This window comes from Ambystoma mexicanum, chromosome 3q, assembly GCF_040938575.1.
Source record: "Ambystoma mexicanum isolate Mex_15411 chromosome 3q, UKY_AmexF1_1, whole genome shotgun sequence".
Lineage (NCBI taxonomy): Eukaryota > Metazoa > Chordata > Amphibia > Caudata > Ambystomatidae > Ambystoma > Ambystoma mexicanum.
Window position 1 is genome coordinate 260,022,800 of NC_090926.1, and position 22,712 is coordinate 260,045,511.

Sequence of the window (22,712 nt, forward strand, 5' to 3'; positions counted from 1 at the left end):
GGGGTGGGCGACCTCATGGGACTCCCCAGTGAAGTGGGGCTGAACCCCAGCTCATGGAAGGAGCCCAGGTCTTCCAATGTGGGCATCTCCCCCTGTGGCCCCGTTTCCGAGTGCTCTTGCGGGGCACTGTTATCACTGCAGGCCGCCCCCTCTGCAGTGCTGCTGCCTTCGGTGTTGTGTTGGGTGGCCATGATAGGTTCCTGTGGCACCTGTCTGGACTCAGCCAGTGTGGAGACGGTGGGGATGTTGGTGGTGGTGGTGGTGTGCTGCACATCTGTAGTGGCTGGTAATGTGGCCAGAGGTGCAGAACTGCCGGCAGCATCCTCCTGTGTGGTGGCGGTGGCTAGTGTACTTGCTGATGCTGATTGGCTGGCCTGTTGTGCAGTATCACTGTCACTTGAAACAGCTGTGGGGACACAAAGGGCATGCAATTAGTGTTGTTGTGGTGGCAGATGGGTGCATCACATGCGTCATTAAGATTGTACATTGAATAGTGTTAGTCACATGCATCTGATTGCTGGTGTCTGCATTCAGTGATATTGGTTGCCATACGGATCATAATGGGTCCTTTGGCCCACACATGCACTGCCTGGGGGGGGGGATTGTTAATGGGTCCTTTGGCCCACACATGCACTGCCTGGGGGGGGGTTGTTAATGGGTCCTTTGGCCCACACATGCACTGCCTGGGGGGGGGGGATTGTTAATGGGTCCTTTGGCCCACACATGCACTGCCTGGGGGGGGGGGATTGTTAATGGGTCCTTTGGCCCACACATGCACTGCCTGGGGGGGGGGTTGTTAATGGGTCCTTTGGCCCACACATGCACTGCCTGGGGGGGGATTGTTAATGGGTCCTTTGGCCCACACATGCACTGCCTGGGGGGGGGTTGTTAATGGGTCCTTTGGCCCAGTACTCACAACTGCATATTTACATGTGGCATTCATGTTTGGGCACTTACCGGCATCTGCAGGTGGGCTCACTCCTGCCTCAGCCTGCCCAATCCCATGGATTCCCTCTAGGTGGAGGACGCTGCTGCAACGCTCCTCCCATGCTTGCAGCCTCAGTGGGGAAGGGGGTCCTCCGCCTGTCCCACTGCTGCGTTGGCGGTGCGTGGAAATGAGGTTGCGTACCCTCAGCCTCAGGTCGTCCCAACGCTTGTGGCAGTCCTTCACGCTCCTCACTGCCACGCCCACAGTGGTGCACTTGCGTGCAGCTTCGGCCCACACCTCCTTCCTCCGCTGCTGTGTGGCACGCCGTTGGTCGGCGCTGAACAGCATCTCAGCATTGTCCACAATGTGCTCCACCAAGACGGTTAGCTCCGCCTCGCTGAAGCGCTGTTTGCGCTGCCTCTGAGCAGGAATCCTGGCAGACATGCTGGTGGTCCCTTTTGGCTTCTCAGAGTCAGGATTGTGCTTGTGCTGGCTCTGGATGGCAATGGATTGTGCTTTTATATGATGGCCGCCTCTCTGTTTCCTGTTTTGGCGATCATGGTATTTCCGGTTCCGTGGCGGCGGAGGCGGAAACGGGTTTTGCGCCACTTGTGGCTTCGTTATTTCCATTTCCGTGGGGTATTCCGTGACGGCGGTAACAACGTTTCCGAGTCCGTGTGGTGCGCGAGACCGACAGCGTGTAATCGGGCGGTTTTTCCGCACCCTTGCGGACACGGAAACGTTTTTACCGCCATCACGGATTTTGCACGGTCCCGGACTGGCAGGTTGTAATGAGGCCCATTGTCTTCTTAACCTAACTGGAATATGCCTGTGAACACTGCAAAGTTCATTTGTTTAGTTTTTACTTCATCTGTTTTGTTTTGGCTCTTGGTAGCCGATCTCGTCTGCATTCACAGAACTTCTTCTCTTGCTTCACTGTCAGCGGGGGCAGGAGAGGGGTAAGGTTCTGTCCTTTGGAAAGCTTTTCATTATTCAAGTGCAGTTAAGCTCTTCTTCCTTCGAGTTTTATAGCAGTGGGAGTAACTCCCTGCACTAGGTATGGTTCTTCAAAATGGAACTTATTCCAAGTGCGTATGAAATTCCTTACATGCCCTTGGTCCCCAGGGTACAAACTAGATTGCTTGACCAAGTGAATAAGACCAATTGTTTGACTGTCTTCATTAATCTTCTTCAGCCCTTCCCTTTGATGAAATAAACACTAGAGGTCATGTTTCTCAAATAATCATGCAATTCATCCCCTAATGTTTTTGCTACACTATGGTTATCAGTCTCTATTCGAATGGAAGGAGTAAGAGGTACTCTAATGCGGCATCCAGTCACCAACTCATGAGGAGTCAGTGGTGATCTGAGCCAGGCTGCTTTCTCAGTGCGAACAATGCAAGGGGTAGGCAATGTAGCCATCCCTTCTTCAAAGTCATATTGAGTCTTAGTTGTACTTTCTTTCAGGAGTCAGTTTATCCTCTCACAGATACTATTCGCCTGTGGGTGCTAAGCAGATGAAAACATGTGCTTTATGCCTAATAGAAGAGTAATTTGTTTGAACATCTCCTTTACAAAATAGGGCCCATTATCAGACCACTGGACTTCGTACACACACCATCTAGGAAACACCTCCTGTATGAGAAACATGGCAGCACATGTGGCATTGTGGTGCATGCATGGACCTGCCTCAATCCATCTGACAAATGGACATCTATAGCCATTGCATCTTTGGAACATATCCACATAATCTATATGTAGACACTGAAAGAGACCTTTGGGTCTGGGGATTGCTCCTTTCACTGTTCGGAGGGTGTGCCCTGCTGTGAACCTCTGGCAGACTATGCAGTTCACAATAAACTGTGCAAAGTGTTCTAACACATTTGGTGAAAACCAGTCTTCCTCGATCATGGAAGCAAGACTCTCTGGTTGTGTGTGTGTGGTAGTGAAGCTGCTCCTACGCCATTTTCAATAATGCTAGAGGCATAACTGGCTTCCCAGTATCATCTTGTCTCCACATAGCCTCTTTGGGGGATAAAGAACCCCCAACTCTTCCATAAATTCTGCTCTTCCTATGGAGCTCGACCTTGCAGCTCAATTAACTGTACAATGGATAACATATTAAAACCTTCCTTCACCATCACGCATTGCTCTGACATTTGCTTAACACTTCCTACTTCAAAATCAGAAATATTTGGAAAATATGCTGCCCTTTTCTCTTCACCTTCTGCAGCTTCATTACCGCAAGAAATCGTGTGTGCCCTTTTAGTATGGGCTGCGCATTTCACCACAGCAATAGCCAATGGGAGCTTTCGTACCTTTATGAGCTTGTTCAATAGAGACTCATGTTGCACTGTGTGCCGTCTGCATGGACGAACCCCCTCCTTTTCCAATGTGACAATCCTGCGTGTACAGTTGACGTCACATAAGCCGAGTCAGAGTACACTGTCACTTCCTCATATCTCTGGAGTGCGACGGTAAGCGCCACTAATTGTGCAGCTTGCGTTGAACAATGTGAAGGCAATCTTGCACTTGTCACTACTTCAAAATCATAATTCTTTACTAACTTCACTACTGCTGATCCAGTATGTCTTTCTCCTGTCATTTGATCAATTTTGGAAGAACTGTCAATGAATAGAATTCCCCCCCCCCCCAGAGCATTTTCTCTGACACAGGGAATATCGACATACAACACAGTATACATTGTACACTCATGTACATAATCTTCCTTCCCTACTGGTTCTGCTATGCATGTCGCTGGATTCACTACAGTACATCTAACCATTATGATTGCTGGGTTTGAAAAAAATCATAAGTACCCCGATTTAAGTGTAGTCAATGTACTTTTAGGTTTCTCCAAAATGGCAAATAAGGAATGCCTGATGAATAACGTGATTGAGCACCCAATTGTAATACTTTCAGCTGTTTCAATCGCGAAAGTAGCTGCAGCTAATGCTTGTTCACAGGGATAATACCCTTTCATTACAGGAGGCTAAATGGTTAATGTCTGTGTCCTAATGTCTTCTATGTGAGTACTGCTGTCATCACTTCTCCATTTGAATGTGAAAATAAGTGAAACTCCTCATTATAGTCTGGAATCGTTAACACAGGGACTGTACAAATCGCCCATTTTAATTCTTCAAATCCTTCAGTCATCTCCTCTGCTCACTTTTACCAATTTGTGCTTCCTTGAGTCCTTTTTAAAAGTGGTTGAATATATGTACTTTAATCAAAAACCCAGGCCCTACAATGATTACATAGGCCTAAATATTGTTGCATTTCCCTCACTATCTCAGGTTTTGGAGTTTTCATGATTGCTTCTGCTCTCTCAGGTGCCACTTTTCCCCCTTCTTGAGAGATTAGTGGTCCTATGTACCTGACCTCTTCCTGGCAGTATTATAGGTTCTCTTTGTCTACCTTGTAACCCTTTTCTGCTAATATTGTCATTAGTCGAACTGAATCTTCTCTGCATTGTTCTTCTGTCTACTAATATATCCACGTACTGAATTATTGTGTTTTCGAGTAGCATGTTGCCTAGGTCCATCTGAAGAACCCTATTAAAGATTGATGGGGACTCACAGTACCCTTGAGGTAATCTTGTATGTTTCCAGCTCTGTTTTCTATATGAAAACAAGGTAAAATCTTGAGTCTTCATGAAGGGGAATTGAATAAAAGGCACTTGTTTTAAGTCTATAACTGTGAGATATTTGTCTTTAGCTTGGATTTTGCATAATATTGTGGCTGGATTTGGAACCAGCAGAAACTCTGCTTTGACAATATTGTTTAGGGGACGTAGATCCTAAACAAATCTTCACGGCCCCCTGTTGCTTTCTTCACTGGGTATATAGCCGTGGTACAACGGCATTCTGATGGCTCTAATATTCTGTGCTGTATTAAAGCAGAAATAGTTTCAAATATGCCTTCATCTGCTTCTCTGTACATGGGGTACTGTTTTGCTCGTGGCAAAATTGTTCCTGGCTTAAGCTTAATTTTAACTGCTCTTGCTCCACTTAATAGACCCACGTCATATGGACTACTGGCCCATAAGATGCTTGGCAACTTTTCTAAATCTTCGTGGAAGAATGGTGATTTCTTTTTTTACCAATGCCATTCTTTGTGGTATTTCCTTATTCTTAACTTTAATCCAATAAGTGAGACTTATGAAAAATACAAATTAATCTTCTGAATATTCCTCTTTAAACAGCTCCTCATCTGTCCAGTCTGTCAGTCCATATCCTTCGTCAAGGGCTATTACTGTTCTCCATGCTCTTCCCTCATCGTCTGTCCCATGAACAACGGCCCGTTCCTCTTTTACCACTTCTGCCTCTAGTTCTATGGGGATAACCGGTCCTTCCTCATCCATAGGTATTCCTGGCCTAAACTAAAATTTGTCGGGTATTCTCAACAATTTACCTCTCAATCCAGGAAGCCATGTCAACAAAACATTTACTCCATATAAACATACTTCTGAGTCTAAAGGAACCGCTCGAAATGCCTTTTGACCTGTAAATGCTAATAGGAATTCTCTTACATTTATGTAGTGTATCCCTGGAGTGGAACATACTATCCCTTTGTCAGTGAAGGATATCATCATGTTAAGTTTTTTTGTCAAATCACGTCCTAATATGTTAACTGGCGTCTGCCGAGAATACAATCGTGGCATAGACATGTCATGTTCTCCTATAGAAAGTGGTAATTCATTAGTAAAGGGAACCAACCTCGTAGCCCCAGAGAATCCCTGCGCATTCATGATGATCCCAGACATTGGGTACTTTCCCTCTCGAACACAGGAACGAGTTGCTCCTGTGTCTACAAGGAACGAAAAGGTCTTTCTTCCTATCATTACCCTGACCCTTGGTTCCTCTTGTGGAACTGGTATTACTGATAGTACTGAACACATCAAGTCACTCTGTAGGCTCTCCTATTGTGGGTATAAATTAATCCCTGTAAAAGGATTCCCTCCCAGTACTGTCACACTCACTGTCCTGGGTGTGGCTGCTTGTGTGGCTCGTGTAGTCGCCTTCCATTGTGGCACCATTGCTTGTTGCGTCGGAGTTTACGATGGTTGTTGTGTTCATACTTGTGTTTGCATGGGCGCTTCCTGTGGTTGCCCTTGTGGTGATTGTGTTTGCAGCAGGATCTGCTGCATTATCTGTATTTACGGCGTGTGTGTCTGATACTGCGTGTGATCTTGGGCATAAAACTCCTGTGGTTCTGCATTATACTGTGGAGAATAGCTCAACTCCCACCCCTCTTGGTCCCTGCCAGTTCTGTTGCATGCCTCCTCTACTTCTACACGTTCAGGCCACATGTCCTGTCCTCCCACAATTCCAGCATTGTTGCAGCTGTCCTCCATTAAATCCTCCACCTCTTTGAGGTTTTTGAAATCCACCTCATTCTCTAGGTCCATTCTCTCTACCTCGTGGCCAAAAGTTGTACCCACTTTGATCTATAGGGTACCCTACATTGCTTGGCTGCACTTGTTGTAACTCTTGTGTGGCCACGCTTTCACCACTTGTCAATACTGCTCCTTCTATCGCAAATTTTGAAACTTTGCTTCCTCCTGCTTTCTAATCTCAACTTTTTTCTTATTTTTTTCTTGTAATAATTGACAATGATGTACAATAGTCAACTGTGTTTCTGGTCATGGCTTCACTTCCATGCCTACCTGTTTTTTCATCTGCCATTGCACTGGCTCAGGCAGTCCCTGACATAGAATTTGATAAAGTGATGCTACTGTTTTATCCAATGGTTCCCTTATCTCAAGACACCAATGTTTTTGAATCTCCTGAATAGAAGCAGCACAATCTTCGTCCTCACCCATTTTCCTTGTCATAATCGCACCCATGTCTGATGTTTCAGGATATTGTACTCTAAGCACCCTCCATCTATCTACTCTATGATTATTAAATGGCACTCTGTTATGTGTCGTGTTTTCTGCTATCACACTCGCATATCCTGCTCGTCTCCAAATGTCGTCAGCTCTCTCCCCTACGATAGTTGCTAGTAGGCCTTTTACGCCACCTACTGCTGTCATTCCCACTGTCATTCTTTTTAACTCATAAATCCATTTTCCCGCACATGCAGTCAAACTAGGTAATTAACATTTCACATTTTCTTTATCCATTTTTGGTCACGGTATAGGGAATTGTGTAAATCTTGGTCCATCATCGTATCCACTTACGCTCCATATCTTCCTGGTGGGGCTAGTTTTGCCTGTTTGTCTTCGTCCCGGTAATTATCTTAATCTAATTATATCCCCTGCACTACACGACCGTGCTTGTGGTCGCTCGGAATATGGTATAGGTTCTGCTGTTTTTTCTTTCGGGCCCTCCAAGTCTGACCACTTGACACCTCTTCCTACATCTGGATCTATCGGAAAGCTACACGCGCCTTCTCTTTATGCTCTCTCGTTTTCTTCCCTTTATTCGTCTGACATCATTATAGCCTAACTGGTATGACTGTTATCCCTTTCCTCGTCATCAAGATCTAGTCTGCTTAGGGACCGTGTTCTATACGTGTCCATCATTACATCATCTGATGTACCTCCTGTTTCCATCAGTGGAGATCCTTTGCTACTTCACTTGGTCTTGTAACCATCTTGCTCCCTCATTTGCCTATATAGATACCCAGTCCTTTTCACTATGCCTTCTGCCTTATGCCCATCAGCCCCTGTCTGTATTCTAGCTATCTCGTGTAGCGGGGCTGTTGCGACCCTCTCTCTTCTTCCCATTGTTCTCGTGCTTCAATTGGTATTATACATCTATTAACTTTGTTATCTATTTTGTCATCCTGTTGTCCCCTACTCCTTGTCATTTCTTCTTTCCTTCTTCTCATCTCCTTATCTCTTCTTCCACTTGCCGCCTTTGCAACTGATGTTATTTCAATCTGTGATTATATTTCTTCATGTTTCTTCTCCTCTGTTCTCTGTTTTGTTCTTCATACCTTCTTCGCTCTGCCTTTAGCTGCCTCTTTTTCCTTCTTTTTATATACCTTTCTCATTCCTTTTCCTTCTTTTCCCATTCCTCTTTCTTCTCTTTCCTTATCATCTATACCCTAATTTGAATAGTATATGTCCTCTCATCCACTCGTTCTGTACTATTGTCACTCCGCTAGCTCTGTCTTTCTCTCCTTTTTGTCTCTTAGCTTCTTCTATCTCTGTCTGTCCGCTCTTTATGTTCATCGCGTGTGGACATATATTTATGCTCTTTAATTTGTCTTTCTTCTATATTGTCCTCACTACTATAACTGGGGTCGGGGGGCCCGTATTTTGGATTAACCTACCCCGCTGCTGCTTTTAACTCCTTTAGAGGATAAAATCCTTGTTTGTCCTCAGATGTACTACTATGTTTAGGAGTAGAAAGAGGAGCCGAGGGCGTTATGTCTTCCTCTTTATGCTGATTAAGCATTCCCTCCTTCTCGGTTGGGTCTTCTTTCTCGCTCCGATACATTTCCCATAGCTCTAAAATAGCTAACCTTTTCTGTAACTTCTTCCCTGAGTATGCAGCATGTAAGTATGTTGTCATGTATTGCAATACTGTTCTAGCAGAGTGCGCCAAGTGTTAGGAGTGAGTTGTGCTGTTCTTTCACCCGTTACCAAGCCGCACTGTTATTGCTGTGGAAACTCCTTAGAGAAGTCTCCTTTCTACTGCAACTGACTTCCCAGTTAAAATATCATCTGTGGAAGGGAGCAACACAGAGTGAGTCAAGTGTTAGAAGTGTTGGGAAGGTGGGAGGAGCCGCCCTCAGGCATCTGCATCTGTGACATGTTTATGGCTCGGCTGTAGCCAGGTTCTTCTGGTATTCCTTATCCCGTACCTATTCTGTATCCCTAAAGTAGCTCCACGGCACGTGACCGCTGAGGCTTGGCACCCATGTTAAGGTAATCTACCACTGTAACGTGTAAATACTTTTGGTTGTGGCTTAGATTTATAAGTCCTGTTCTGCCTTAAACGGAACTTCCCACCTCGTACTCAGTTATATTGCTGTGCTCTACGGTAGAACTCACTAGCCTTGACAAGTTGGATGGACAAGTAAATCAAAGCAAACCTGCTTTCCCTTCTTGGCCCTTTTGACTGTGATTCTTTTTTCATGAGCGGAGTGTGGTGAAGTGTTGTTTGCGCCCAGGAAGTCCTGGTAGTAGCATGTCCCCCTGTGATATGTCTGACATCTGTTCCCTCGCCCGGTTCTGGACTGGAAAAGGAGCCATCTCAGCTGCGGAGTGTCATGGAGGACACTGCTGTGTTATGGATAGTGATGGTGGGCTAGTGTGCGCTGAGTTTAGCTGCTGACAGAATCAGCTTCCTACTTGAAACATGGAGAAGGTGCGTTTTTTCCCCGATGCCACTGACAAATCTTAGAACTAAGACCCAGGTGAATGGTCCTCTGCCTGAAATCCAGGAGAGCCTTTTGCAGCTGAATGATTCATCCCACAGCTTATCCTCTGCTGACGCCCCTCTGAACATGTCATTAGGTAGGACTGCTTCCCTGTTTGAAGTTCCCTGCCTCTTGCCTGTGAAGGCCTCGCGGACACTGATGCGGCAATCTTACAGAGCTCTTGGCCATGACCCACTCCAAAGTAATCTTTATCAAATCCTTTATAAAGACTTGGAGAGAGCTGACAAAGGGTGCCTCCTAAACTTAGTATTAGAACATTTGCATTTGAAATCACTTGTCCACAATAGAAAAGAAGAGCGTCACCCCGCTGGTAGCAAAAAAGTCTGCCCTTTGGATAATTCTGATTGTTTTGAAATCCACCTTGATAAAGAAGATGGCAATGGGCCTATTAAACAGGGGCCAGAACCAGTGTTGGGGCAGGACCCTTCATTAAAAACATACCAAAGGTCCAAATTAGGAGAGAATAAAACTTGTCAAGAAGAGGCCTCAATCCTACGCACCCAGGCGCTGAAAGAAAACATGGATAAAACGGCAGAGTCGTATGCAACTCATTTGAATTTGGGGCCGTCCTGCCAGAAGAGTTCAGAAACGAACACAGAGCCTTTTCAGATTTTCCAGAAAGATAGGAAAATGAAGGAACCTGCCTGCCCTCTTAAACCAGCACTGAGAGCAAAGAAAACTAAGAATCTCTCCCTACCTCAGAATTGGAATGGGAACAATAGCTGAACTTTCTTGAGAAACCTTCACATTCCCATCTCGCCAGGTACGGCTTCGCACACCTTAAAACCTTCTGTCTCAAAGAAATCACAGGCGATCTCTGTTTTGTAAAAGAATGTGGCAAAGACGAATGATCACAGAAACAAGAATTCTCTGGTTAGTGACTCGACGGAGGAATTGTTTGGACATTTCCACCTATTCCATGGAGGACGAAAACTATGACGATGTGGAGTTGTCAATCCTAGACCATCCTCCCAGCGACTCGAACAAGGAAGACTTGTTTAAGAATCCTGTTTTCCAATGGCCCAACCTTGCACCCCAAGTACTGAAGGGGTTGTTTGATCCTGCAATTGGCCATATAAAATATAGCACTTGTTTCTGATGCTAGAGGAAAGAGAGGTGAAAGGCTATCTACTAGTCGCAAACCAACTTCCCTGGACAGAGCTGCAGGGATGTTTGGCCTGCAGGGGCAGGAACTGAATAGATCGTATACGAATTACTGAGTCAGAGGAGTGCTGACTGATGGACGGGAATCCCCCGCACAAAGAGTTCCTAAACGTCCAATTACTAAAAGACTCTCATATAAGGTGCATTTGACCAGAGTATGGTGGATGGATGACGGCTTTATCCTGAATTGTGCAAACGTGATGCTAATTATACACCAGCTACCTACCTACCCTTCGTATTTTTAAACTCGGATGATATCTGCATCGTGGCGTTTCCTAAGAAAGGCTGCCTGGACAGAGTGATCCTTCATCTGAAAACAAGCAGTGTGAAGTCGCTGTTACTTGAGGTGGCTCACTTGCTCTTGCTTATGGGTTACGATTTGTTGGATACCCCGGACAAGGAAGTGTCTCCATCGAGGATTGCTCAAGCAATCGGAGCTGCCCCGTAAACCGACTTCATCAACAAGTCAAGAGAAGGCCTGTACCAATGATAACTTGGCTAGTCAGCAAACGGGGCTACTCCTTCAATCCCCTACTGATGGGAGAACCGCAGAAGGGGGCCAACTAAAAGGTGATCCTAGATTCAAAGTCACTGATGCACTGTAATCTAAGAGAGTAATCTCTAACTCCGCTGTCCCGTCCAATCTTGTAGGAATGACCGAGGAACAGAGGGAGTCCGGAGCCTCGTCCGCTTTCCTCAAACTAACAACGAGCTTCGCAACTGCAGATGGCATTTTGGAACACACAGGGTTTTAATCATTTAAATTCTGACCCATTGATCCTTTTGGATACTTTCGATCTCATCTGTCTGCAAGAGACGTGGTTTACGACGCCTCCGATTTTGGATGGATACGCAGTTTTTTCTTAACCTGGCATATAAAGGCACTAGAGGACGTCCATCAGCGGGCTTATTGATTTTAGGGAAGCTGGGGGTTGGGATTAATATTACGGACGTGTCTAGTTCCTCCCCCTTCCTGCAACTTGACAGATTTTTTCTTGGACTTGCTGATGGACTCCATGGACACTGTGCCACTGACCCAGATTCCCCACTTTACTATTGTGGGAGGAGACTTCAACTGCCAAGGGCTGTGTTCGATGAAGTCCAATAATCTCGTAACTAACATGTCCTTTGGGTTGGGCAAAAAGAAGTTAGAAAGATTACTGGAATTTATGGAGGAAAAAAATCTGCATATCCTGAATGGCCATACCAGTGGAGATATTCCAGCTAAATTCATATGGTCCGGATTAGGTAAAACTAGCAGACTGGACTACGTCTTTGTCTCGAGGCCTTGGTACAGTGAATTACCGCCTTTCAGGTGAGGTGTAGAGCTACTAGACTAGTGACCACGCTCTTTTACACGTGACTTGGATATGACATTGTCAAAACGTGGGAGAAAAAGTGCAAGGGGTGGGGCAACGCTAATTACGCTTTTTGCCTCTGTGAATTCATGTATATACCCAGAAAGCATGAAACGCTGGCTGGTCATTTTAGACACTCCTTTGACGCAGCAGTGAAGGAGCAGAAAACTCTTCTGCAGAAAGATCTTAAAAGAATCTCATATGCAGCCCCGGAGCAATGACAAAGCATGATTAAGAAGAGAAGGCAGACTCATAAAAACTGGCTAACGGGGCAAAAGGCGTCCTCATTACAGTCAGACGCAGAGGCTATGATGTCATCAATCTTGAAGAAAGACACCAGAATGACGTGGCAACTGCTTAATGAGACAAGTCATCTGAACTCGATGTTGTTGGCTGGAGTGGTACCGGAAGATAGCTGGATCAAGTTCTTTGGTAGGCTAGTTGAATCTTAAAACATTTAGCCTAAAGATTCTGAAATGGAGGTCTCTGTGTGGCCTTTTTCCCCTGAACTATTCTGAAGTGGAGTTACTTGAACTCTTGGAGAGCACCTGACCCTGACAGGATTACCAATAACATGATTAAACAATTTCCAGAGTTCTGGATTCTGTTAATTCTAGATGTTTTCCACCTAATCTTCAAATTTAGACATATTCTGGAATCTTGGAAGACGGCTATCATCATCCCTATTTATAAAAAAAGGTGACAGGAGTGACCCGTCCAACTATCGTCCAATTGCATTGTTGGATGCCATGAGCAAGCTATTTTCTGCTTTTCTTCTTTAACACCTACAGAGCTGGATTCAGTCATCTAATAGAGCGGACCTGAGACAAACAGGCTTCGTGAAGGAAACTGGGACGAAATTAAATCTGTTTTTGCTTAACATTTTAAAGGGAAAGTGTTACGCTCACCTGGTATCCAGGGGGACACCACCCAGCCCTGGTTGGATGATTTGCACTCTCGAACCCTCTCAAGGTCCCTTGGTAAGGCCTCTGGTTAAGGATGGGTCTGCAATATAGGAGAGCTGGATTCAATACCAGATTATCTTTACGTTTTCCCACCTCCCTTGGCCTCAACTCCTTCCTCCCCCTTGGGCCTTCTCCTCACCTTAATATTGTAAAAGGTGGATTCTCCGTCCTGCTCTTCGTGGCAGGGGCGAATAGATGTGAGGGGCGAGCAGCGACCAAGTTACTTCACTGGTGCAAGCCCCTGTGGGAATCCAGGCCTGCTGAGACTCCGTAGGTTTGCTGCTTTACAGTCTTTATATGCAGTTCTTATGTACCTCTTAGTTCAAATAATAATGTCTTGCTTCTTTCCTTTTAGGTATGGAAAGGTATTTTGGTGTTGTCATGCAGTTTGAAGATGAGCATGGGCCTGTAGGTGAAAGCGCGGTGTGCGCAATGCTGTCCGGTGAGTAAAGCGCGATGCGCGGCGCTGTTTCGCCTTTTATATTGCTAACCTGTGTCTTTTCTCTCCTTGCAGGTTGCGATGTTCATCGCCGAGCGCCGTAATGTTCCAGCAATTATACTGATCAGGAGATGACTACCCAGGTAAGAATTGTGTGGCTTTCTTCTTTCGGAAGGAAACGTGAGTAAACGCTTACTAATGCTGTCTTTCTCCTCTTTCCAGGTTATGGTATTCCAGGATGCATGCGGTGCCGGATGATGGAGTTCGTACCTTCAGGTGAGTGGAACTGAAGTCGGCGATGGATTGAAGACAGGATACTGTTCCAGGTAAGTTTCGTAGTGTTCTTTCTCTCTCTGCAGGTCCTTGGTTTCAGGTAAACTGGCATCAAAGACTGGACACGGTGAGCGTTACGCTGCCCCCAGCAGAATAACACAAAGCGTGTTCTGCTGTTTGGGTGCGGTTTAAATAGTCTCAGGTAAAGTAGTCCAGGTAAAGTAGTCCCAGGTCTGCCACACCCAAAAGACTAGACTGCATAGCTCAGTTCCTTGTAACTGAGCTATGTGTGTGCCTCCATGTTGGCTGCACCCCCCAAGTTAAATAGTCCCAAGTAAATAGTCCCATTCTAATGTTGGTCTTCATGATGGTTATGAGCCTGGCGCCAAAGGACTGACTCCAAGAGAGTCTTAGATAAGGTTTTAAGGCCTTTGAACTGGCCCTAACTGGAAGGTTGACTTGCCAGTGAGGGCCAGGGTTAAGGGTCATGACAACAAGGTTCACAATGGAAAATCGAAGATTTATCTAGCCTTTGTGGACCTTTCCAAAGCTTTTGATAGTGTGGACTGTCAGCTGCTCTGGAGAAAGTTGGAGGTGTGGCATTGGCCCCTGCCCCCTTCTTGGAGGCCATCAAGACTCTCTATGACTCCACGTACATTCAAGTCTAGTTGAATGCAGAAGGATCCCTGACCAAACATGTTCCTACGTTCAAGGGTTTAAAGCAGGGTTGTCCTTTAGCCCCAACCTTATTTGGCCTTTTTTTAATCAGACATGTATGATGAGTTAAAAACAAATGCTTTTCCTCCATCGATTGGGGATGTGGAATTATCAAGGCTCCTCTACGCGGATGACATTGTGCTGATGGTTAAAACTCCAATTGGCCTTCAGAGATTGCTAGTAGCATTAAACAACGTTTTACAGAAAAATGGCCTTTCCATTAACCTATCGAAGACCAGTATCATGACATTGAGGCCGCATAGAAGTAACGGAAAACCAACCTTCAAGTGGCATGTGGAAGGCGAGACTTTAGGAACGGCTCCAGAGATCATTTATCTTGGAACTTTGATTATCAATAGTATCTGTGATCACCCACGACAAGGGCACCTCAAATCCAATCCAAACTGAAAAGCTTTATTGATCAAGGAAGAATGGCCCACTCCCTGGGAACTCTGGCCTTCTTTGGAAGGACCCTTCTGGAGAAAGATTTTGAGCTTGCCCAGGATAGTTTGAACGGCCCATATCAGATACAAGGTAGGGCTTATCTCTCTTAAAGATTTCCATGTCATTCGTCCTTTGTCACTTTACCGGACAACTCTAATTCCCTCGCCGGCAACCCCCAATGAAATTTTGAAAGCCAAGCAAGTGCAATCGGATGAAGTCTTAATGACGCAGTGGCTAGATTGTTGTCGACAACCTTTTGAAATTCTACAATCGGATGCAGAGGAATTATGTAAGTTCCCGGAAAAGGTAAAAAAAAAGAAACCTATGGCAAAGTGACTGGATCAAGACTTTGGAAGAAAGAAATTCCCACCATTGGATGGATTCTTTAATGGAGGAAACAAAATCCTTTGGCGTCCTTCTGAAATATCTAGCCAAAGCGCCTAATGACTGGTACAGAGATCGACGACTTCTCCTCAGATTCGATCTGTACCCCACAAACCAACTCGTAAATATCTATGGGAAAGCTGTTACGAAGGGATGTAGATTTTGTCGGAAGGAAGGCACTATGGAAACTCTAAAGCATGTGTCATTGTTTTGCCAAGGACTGACAGATTTGCGAACTAGTCATTTGATAAATATTGAGTCATATGGGATGCTGGACAAGAGAGAGATGTGGTCATTTCTGTTGAGAGAGAACTTGTCGGCCACTATTTGCCTCTTGCAGTTTCTGAAAGAAGTTTTTGACTTACCAAGGCAATTGCTTCTTAGATTTTATTTAACTTTCTTGTGCTGTTAAATTAGTGCATTTTATTGGCTATTGATGAATGGCATGCAATGTTTGAATGTTTTGATAAGTTTTTTTCTTGAAACCATAAATCAATAAAAAAGAAAATACTGTTCTTGATAGCGAACTTGCTTGAGGCCAAGGCCTAAACATTTTGTCAGTCGTGCCTTTTACCCATTCGGCATGGTATTTCCTAATCTTAGGTGTGTATCTCTGTAATGTTTTGTATAAGTGTAGTAGGGGAGTGTCCCACGTAATGACAAGTCATTTTTAACTGTCAATACTGACCGGTTCTTATTTTGTTATTACTTTAATTATACCACAACAATCAATTTGGGCAAGCACCATCAATCGCCGCCCATTTCCCAAAATATCCTCCAAACAATTTCCAAGCCTATACAATAATATTCTTTTTGCCTCTTCGTTTATAGTTCTATCGATTCTTGCTATCCTGCTTTTATTATTGACAATCTAAGAATCTTTTTTTATTCTATTTTTTCTCAACTGCTACCATTTTATAATTGACGCCAATCGCTTGTTTTTTATGGTCTGATAACCAGTCAAATGTATTACTATCGTTCTATAGTTTCAGCCTACAACCTTTATTATCATAACTAATACAAAACATGTCCATATTTTACACTTACATTTTCAAAAACCCTAAACAAATATGCACAAACATTTCTACGATTGTCTTTCTCTACCTGTCTAATAAAATGTGTCTAATGTCTATTTTCTCCATTTCGGAGTGTGTTGCGCATCCTTCTTTGGCCTAGCCGCAGGAATCCCTTAAATATACTCTGTTCTCCAACATGGGGTCTGGCATGAATTCACATGCTCATGAATATTCCCAGTCGTCAGGCTGGGAATCCTCAGTAAAAGAAAAAGCAGGTTCACTTTAGCTTTAAAGTGTATTTGTACTCTAAACCAATCACTGTCCTTTGGGTCATACTGATCCTGTCAAGTGACAATACTCTCCCTAAGCTTCACCCTTGGAAGCCATCGTCAGATTGTTACTGCACTCTTCTGTGTTGGGAGTCCTCTTAGTGCTCTCCAGTTAATGTTTTCATATTTCAAGTTTTCTGCAAATTTTAGTGACATTTTTTACAGATTTTTGTCTAATCGGTCGACCGGAGGTCGACTACCAGCAGCAGGGATCCGCTGTTGGTAAAAATGACACTACATGGCGGATCTTTCATCTAGTTTCGGGAAGGCCCGGGTTTGGGCTTACTTTGTGCCTTTCCACCATGATCGAGGAACCTCTTCAAACTCTGAGCAAAATGTGGATTGAGGAACGTGTATGTCGAAGATCAACACCATAAATATCTGTATTTTCTTCTTCCGGACCATGATGAGGATGGATGTTAGGTCTGCCATGTATTTTCGAAAAAGACAAAGAAGGATTGCTATAGTAGGCTGGCAGCGTGGCTCAAATCGGGTAAGGCCTCTGAATATGCTTCCGGGTATGGTCCTGCTTACCCCAGGACCAGCCGTCCCACTAACAAACTCCCTCAGAAAAGAGGTTGAAATCCTTTGAGGATGCTCTCCCCTCTGGGATCCAAAAGAAGGCAAGACTGCAATTTATTGATCCCACTGGGTTCGCCGCTGCTGCAGGTCCCAGCTCTGGAAGGAGAAGGTCACCGTCACCAACCATTTCTACGGCGAGCCTACCAGTGAGGGGCGCTCCCTCTAAGAGAAAATCCTTGACTACTTCAAAACTCTGCTTAACATCGGTGGACAAGGCGACGAAGGAGAGATCCAAAGGTGGCCCTTCACTGCCCCCTCTGCGGCGGCGGCGACACCATTGGCAGCTCAACCGGCCAAAACAACTTGGTCATCAACTGTCTCGACCATGTCGTCAGAGGCTCATCCTACCACCCCTTCGACAACCTTGTTGCTAACCACTACTTCTTTGTCAAAATGGGGTCTGGCCAGTGGTGGTGGTGCACAGTCACAGCTATGGCCACCCCATGGTTGTCCCTACCGCCAAGGCGCGGAGCAGATGCTGCGGCTCTGGCGTAGGCCCCTGGAATGGGGACAGCTGACGCTCCTGCCCCTAAGTCTCCATAGAGGGGAAAGGCTAAAACTCCTACGGACCCTAAGAAGGGTACGGAACAACAGGCTGCCCTGGTGAGACCGGTACAGATTTATATGAGCTGTGTCCAGCAAGGGGACGGAAATGATGGTCTTCCGTCTGGACTCACAGCGTTGGTAAATTAATCCTTTCTTTTTTGTCTCCTCAGGCACCAGATGTTCTGTATGCGAGGTGGCTGCAAGTGTCGGGATCCTGGATGGACACGTTCGCCCTCAACGAGGAGTTCCGACTAGCAATACAGTGGTGGGGTGTGCGCTCTCATCTCACGCAAGAGGCCCCATTCCAAGTCCCTCTTTATCAGGACACAGTCACTGCAGGTGCTTCTCTGGAGGATTGGGGAGCTTACACAAGACAGTTGGCCGCCAGAGGCCTATGGCTGCCAGAAGAAAAGACCTTTCACATCCACGTCCTGGAGCTTTGTGCCGTCTTCTGGGCCCTCAAGTCCTTCCTGCCATCGCTGAGGGGCAAGGTGGTGAGGATCTTCACTGACAAAACCGGCACTGTGTTCTACATCCCCAAGCATGGCGGAATGCGCTCTCTGGCTCTCTCCAGGGAGTCAAATAAATGTAAGGGTCCCTGGTCAATCTATGGTCCTCCAGGTAAGTGCACATAAACAAAAGCAAAATTTGGACCAATAGAGTAAAGATGACAGGATTCTGCTTCAGTTATCAAAATCTTGGCAAAATATAATGTTTATTTCACACAACACAAGCAAATAGTGTTTACTAATGGATGCTTTACATACTAAAAAAGGCTCAACCTATAAACAGCGTCTCCCATCATTCATCATTCATTCATAACTCATACATACTATCTTCATACTAAGCATATTTCATATATGAGCATTAATTTTCCCCAAACATATAGTCCAATTTTTTGAAAAATCAAGTCCAACACTCTTGTGTGGTTTAGATGTGGCCCTCTGTACTTTTCCAGTTTTTTTTTTCTGTCAACGTGTTTCGGTCGTAGTTCACTGAGGGCGTAAACCACCTTGCCCCAATATTCTAGCCAACCTTCATCAGGACGGAGTGCAACTGTTCAGTGTGTGTTGCCTCTTGATAGGATGGGTGAGCCTCTAAATCTATAAAATAATGTAAATACACTAATTACCGTCAGTAGTTCATAACCTGTCAGCTTAATTCATTTGAAACCATTTGATGTGTGTAACCAGCAACATTCACCATGTTTTGCACATCTCAAGACTCACCTACACTGTGTATTCAGCGGACGATGACTTGCTAGCGGGATGTATCCCCCTCTTTTTTGTTTTTTCTGTGTTATAGTCTAACCATATGTTTACACACCTACAGAATGAAAAAAACGATGCATATACAAATAATTTTTCATTTATTTGTAAGCCTGTTCTTTACAGATCTACTTCTTTTATCAGTGAGTTTTCACCTATAGAGTGAGAAATATTACTCACTAATAGTCTACTCTGTAGCTCATTACTCAGACAATGTGAAGGCAATCCGCATGGTTCAGAATGATGTAGACTCCAGTTACATTCATGTCATTCTAGCCAGTGGCGCCATCGAAGGATGTATTCCGCCTGCAGAGGAAGAGACAAACACAAGGGCCTGTGTAACGAATCTAGTCTACTACCTTTGCTCGCTCCTATTCAAAATTCACAGTAAAGGTACTCACAAAAACTTACATCGTTCGTCGGGTGAAGCACGAACGATGGTGCGATGAAATTAGAGCTGATGCAATAATCAGAGTCCCGGTCTGTGGAGACACAATCACACAATGGAATCCTATAAGTCAGAAGTATTATGCTATTGTACATCAGGGTTGTAATAATACACGTATGAGTACACCAGCTGGTTGATTGAAGGAGTTTAACAAATCTTACCTTGAGTCAGGAATGATTGCAGCGTTCGGATTCGTGTCTGCTCGAAAGCAATGGCCGTCTCGTTGTTTACAGCGCCATTGCAGTGCATGGATTAAATATAGAGATAGACGAAAGACTAATCTTTCCTACAGTTTTTTGTATTTGGCATCCGTATAGAACGCGGGACTCACGCAATATGTACAACTGGATCGCGAGCACGCAAAGACCTTTAATAAGTGTCTCGAAATAAATGTGCATTAGACATGATCCACTCGGAAGGTGCTTGATTTCCTGAAGCATTATGGGACACGTAGTCCCGATTTCCGATATAGGGATTGTGTTATTTAGTATAACTCGCCCTACGGTGAAGGGCTGGTCGCGGAGTACCCAGATCTCCAGCAGAGACCATGAGAACTCTACATTTCCGTTGCGTGGAACGCTTTAAATATACATTGAGACTGGAAAGGTTCCAGAGTTAATACATTTGAGACCTCTCGGCAACCTTTAGTCTAAACCTGGATTGCATGTATTCAGAAAGCCGCACCACAAATTTGTCTCTTAAGACACATATTTTGGGCTTAATGACTTTCTTCTATAGACCCACGTGACACAATTAAGTTTTTATGAGATCTAGCATTTTGCCCTGAGTGTTCTCAGGGGTTTCTGCTGGAGATCTGGGTACTCCGTGACCAGCCCTTCACCGTAGGGCGAGTAATACTAAATAACACAACTCCTCTTTCAGAAATTGAGACTACGTGTCCCATAATGCTTCAGGACAGCAAGCACCTTCCGAGTGGATCGTGTGCTAATGCACATTTTTTTCAAGACACTTATTAAAGGTCTTCATGTGCTCATCAGTCCAGCGTTCTATACGGACGCCAAATACAAAAAACTGTGTAGGAAAGATTAGTCTTTCGTCTATCTCTATATTTAATCCATGCACTGCACTTGCGCTGTAAACAACGAGACGGCCATTATTTTCGAGCAGACGTAAATCTGAACGCTGCAATCATTCCTGACTCAAGGTAAGATTTGTTAAACAATCAACCAGCTGGCGTACTCGCACATGTATTATTACGACCCTGATGCACAATAGCATAATACTTCAGACTTATAGGATTCCATTGTGTGTTTGTGTCTCCCACAGACCGGGACTCTGATTATTGCATCAGCTCTAATTTCATCGCACCATCGTTCGTGCTTCACACAACGGGGCTATGTAATTATTTGTGAGTACCTTTACTGTGAATTTTTAATAGGAGCGAGCAAGTGTAGACTAGATTCGTTACACAGGCCCTTGTGTTTGTCTCTTCCTCTGCAGGTGGAATACATCCTTCGATGGCGCCACTGGCTAGAATGACATGAATGTAACTGGAGTCTACATCATTCTGTACCATGCGGATTGCCTTCACGTTGTCTGACTAATGAGTTACAGAATAGACTATTTGTGAGTACTCCTTCTCACTCTACAGGTGAAAACTCACCAATAAAAGAAGTAGATCTGTAAAGAACAGGCTTACAAATAAAATAAATGTATTTGTATATGCATTGTTTTTTTCATTCTGTAGTTGTGTAAACACAGCCTATGGTTACACTACAATACAGAAAAACCAAAAAAGAGGGGGATACATCCCCTATCAAGTAATCGCCCGCTGAATACCCAGTGTAGGTGAGTCTTGAGATGAGCAACACATGGGGAATGTTGCTGGTTACACACATTAAATGGTTTCAAATGAATTAAGATGACAGGTTATGAACTACAGACGGTAATTAGTGTATTTACATTATTTTATAGATTTAGAAGCTCACCCATCCTATAAAGAGGCAACGCACACTGAACAGTTGCACTCCGTCCTGATGAATGTTGGCTAGAATATTGGGGCAAGATGGTTTCCGCCCTCAGTGAACTACGACCGAAACGCGTGTCGACAGAAAAAAAACCCTGTAAAAGTACAGATGGCCACATCTAAACCACACAAGTGTTGGACTTGATTTTTCAAAAAATGGGACTATATGTTTGGGGAAAATTAATACCCATATATGAAATATGCTTAGTATGAAGATGGTATATATGAGTTATGAATGAATGATGAATGATGGGAGAAGCGGTTTATAGGTTGAGCTTTTTTTAGTATGTAAAGTATCCATTAGTAAATACTATTTGCTTGTGTTGTGTGAAATAAACATTGTATTTTGCCAACATTTTGATAACTGAAGCAAAATCCTGTCATCCTTACTCTATTGGTCCACATTTTGCTTTTGTTTATCTCTCCAGGGAAGCCCAGCATCTGTGGCACTGGACCATTTGTCAGGACATGTTTCTCGTCTCTTTTCACCTGGCGGGCACCAAGAGCACCATTGCAGACTCTGTTAGCAGGGAGCAATCTTATTGCCACGAGTGGGAACTTCTCCAGGACCAAGTGGATCTTCTATTCCACGAATGGGGTCAGCCCCAGATCGACCGTTTCACGACGGCGACGAATCCCAAGTGTCAGAGGTTCGCCAGCAGGTTCCTGCAGCTGAGGCGCATGGGGAATGCGTTCTCGTTCCTATGGGAGGGACTTTTCCAATGTGCTTTTCCTCCGTTCCCACTCCTGCTACGAGTGATCAACACATTCAGACAGTGTCACTGCAGCATGATACTCGTCGCTCCGGCGTGGCCGTGACAAATCTGGTATCCAGACCTGCTATGTCTGTCGGCGGCTTCCTCCATCAGGCTGCCACTGCTTCCCGATCTTCTCTCCAGAGAGTGAGGGTGATACTGCACCATGAACCAGCGTCGCTGAACCTCACGGCCTGGCTCCTGCAGCACTAGACTTTGGACATTATTCTTCAACTGTGGAGTGTAAGGACATCCTGGCCAAGGCCAGAGCCTATTCAATGTCGACGTGCTAATGCCATAAGTGTAAGCATTTCTCCCTGTGGTGTCAGGCTCAGAAGATTACCCCTCTGTGTGTCACAGCCCTGCACCTCCTACCATACCTGCTTTTCTTGGCAAAGGCTGGACTGGCTCACGCCTCCATCAAGGTGCACCTGGCCGCCATATCCCGTTACACCAGGACACCAGGTAGGCCTTCCCTCTGGTCGCACAGACTCGTCAAGGAGTTCCTCAATTGCCTCTTCAGGACTTCTCTGCTGGTGTAGGCTCCTGCCCCAGCTTGGGAACTCAATGGCGTCTTGAATAAACTCATTGGGACGCCCTTTGAGCCGGCGCATCAAGCCCCACTCAAGTTGCTCTCATGGAAGACAGCTTTCCCTGTGGCGATCACCTCGGGCAAGTGGGTTGGGGAGAACCAGGTCCCGTCTTGCAAGCA

The 22,712-nt window shown here is 45.0% G+C and overlaps 1 protein-coding gene and 2 long non-coding RNA genes across 10 annotated transcripts in view; 2 read left to right on the forward strand and 1 right to left on the reverse strand.

The window, feature by feature from the left end:
- Positions 1–22,712, forward strand: part of STAT2 (signal transducer and activator of transcription 2) — a 1,902,691-nt gene that overhangs the window by 1,326,260 nt on the left and 553,719 nt on the right. The gene's annotated exons all lie outside the window — the stretch shown is intronic.
- Positions 18,990–19,499, reverse strand: LOC138582419 (uncharacterized). Its single transcript, XR_011305019.1, has 3 exons — positions 19,420–19,499; positions 19,212–19,292; positions 18,990–19,116 (listed from the first exon to the last, which is right to left on the reverse strand). It is a non-coding gene; the product is annotated as an uncharacterized lncRNA (long non-coding RNA).
- LOC138582418 (uncharacterized) lies at positions 20,361–20,846 on the forward strand. The gene is made up of 3 exons (XR_011305018.1): positions 20,361–20,423; positions 20,546–20,627; positions 20,720–20,846. It is a non-coding gene; the product is annotated as an uncharacterized lncRNA (long non-coding RNA).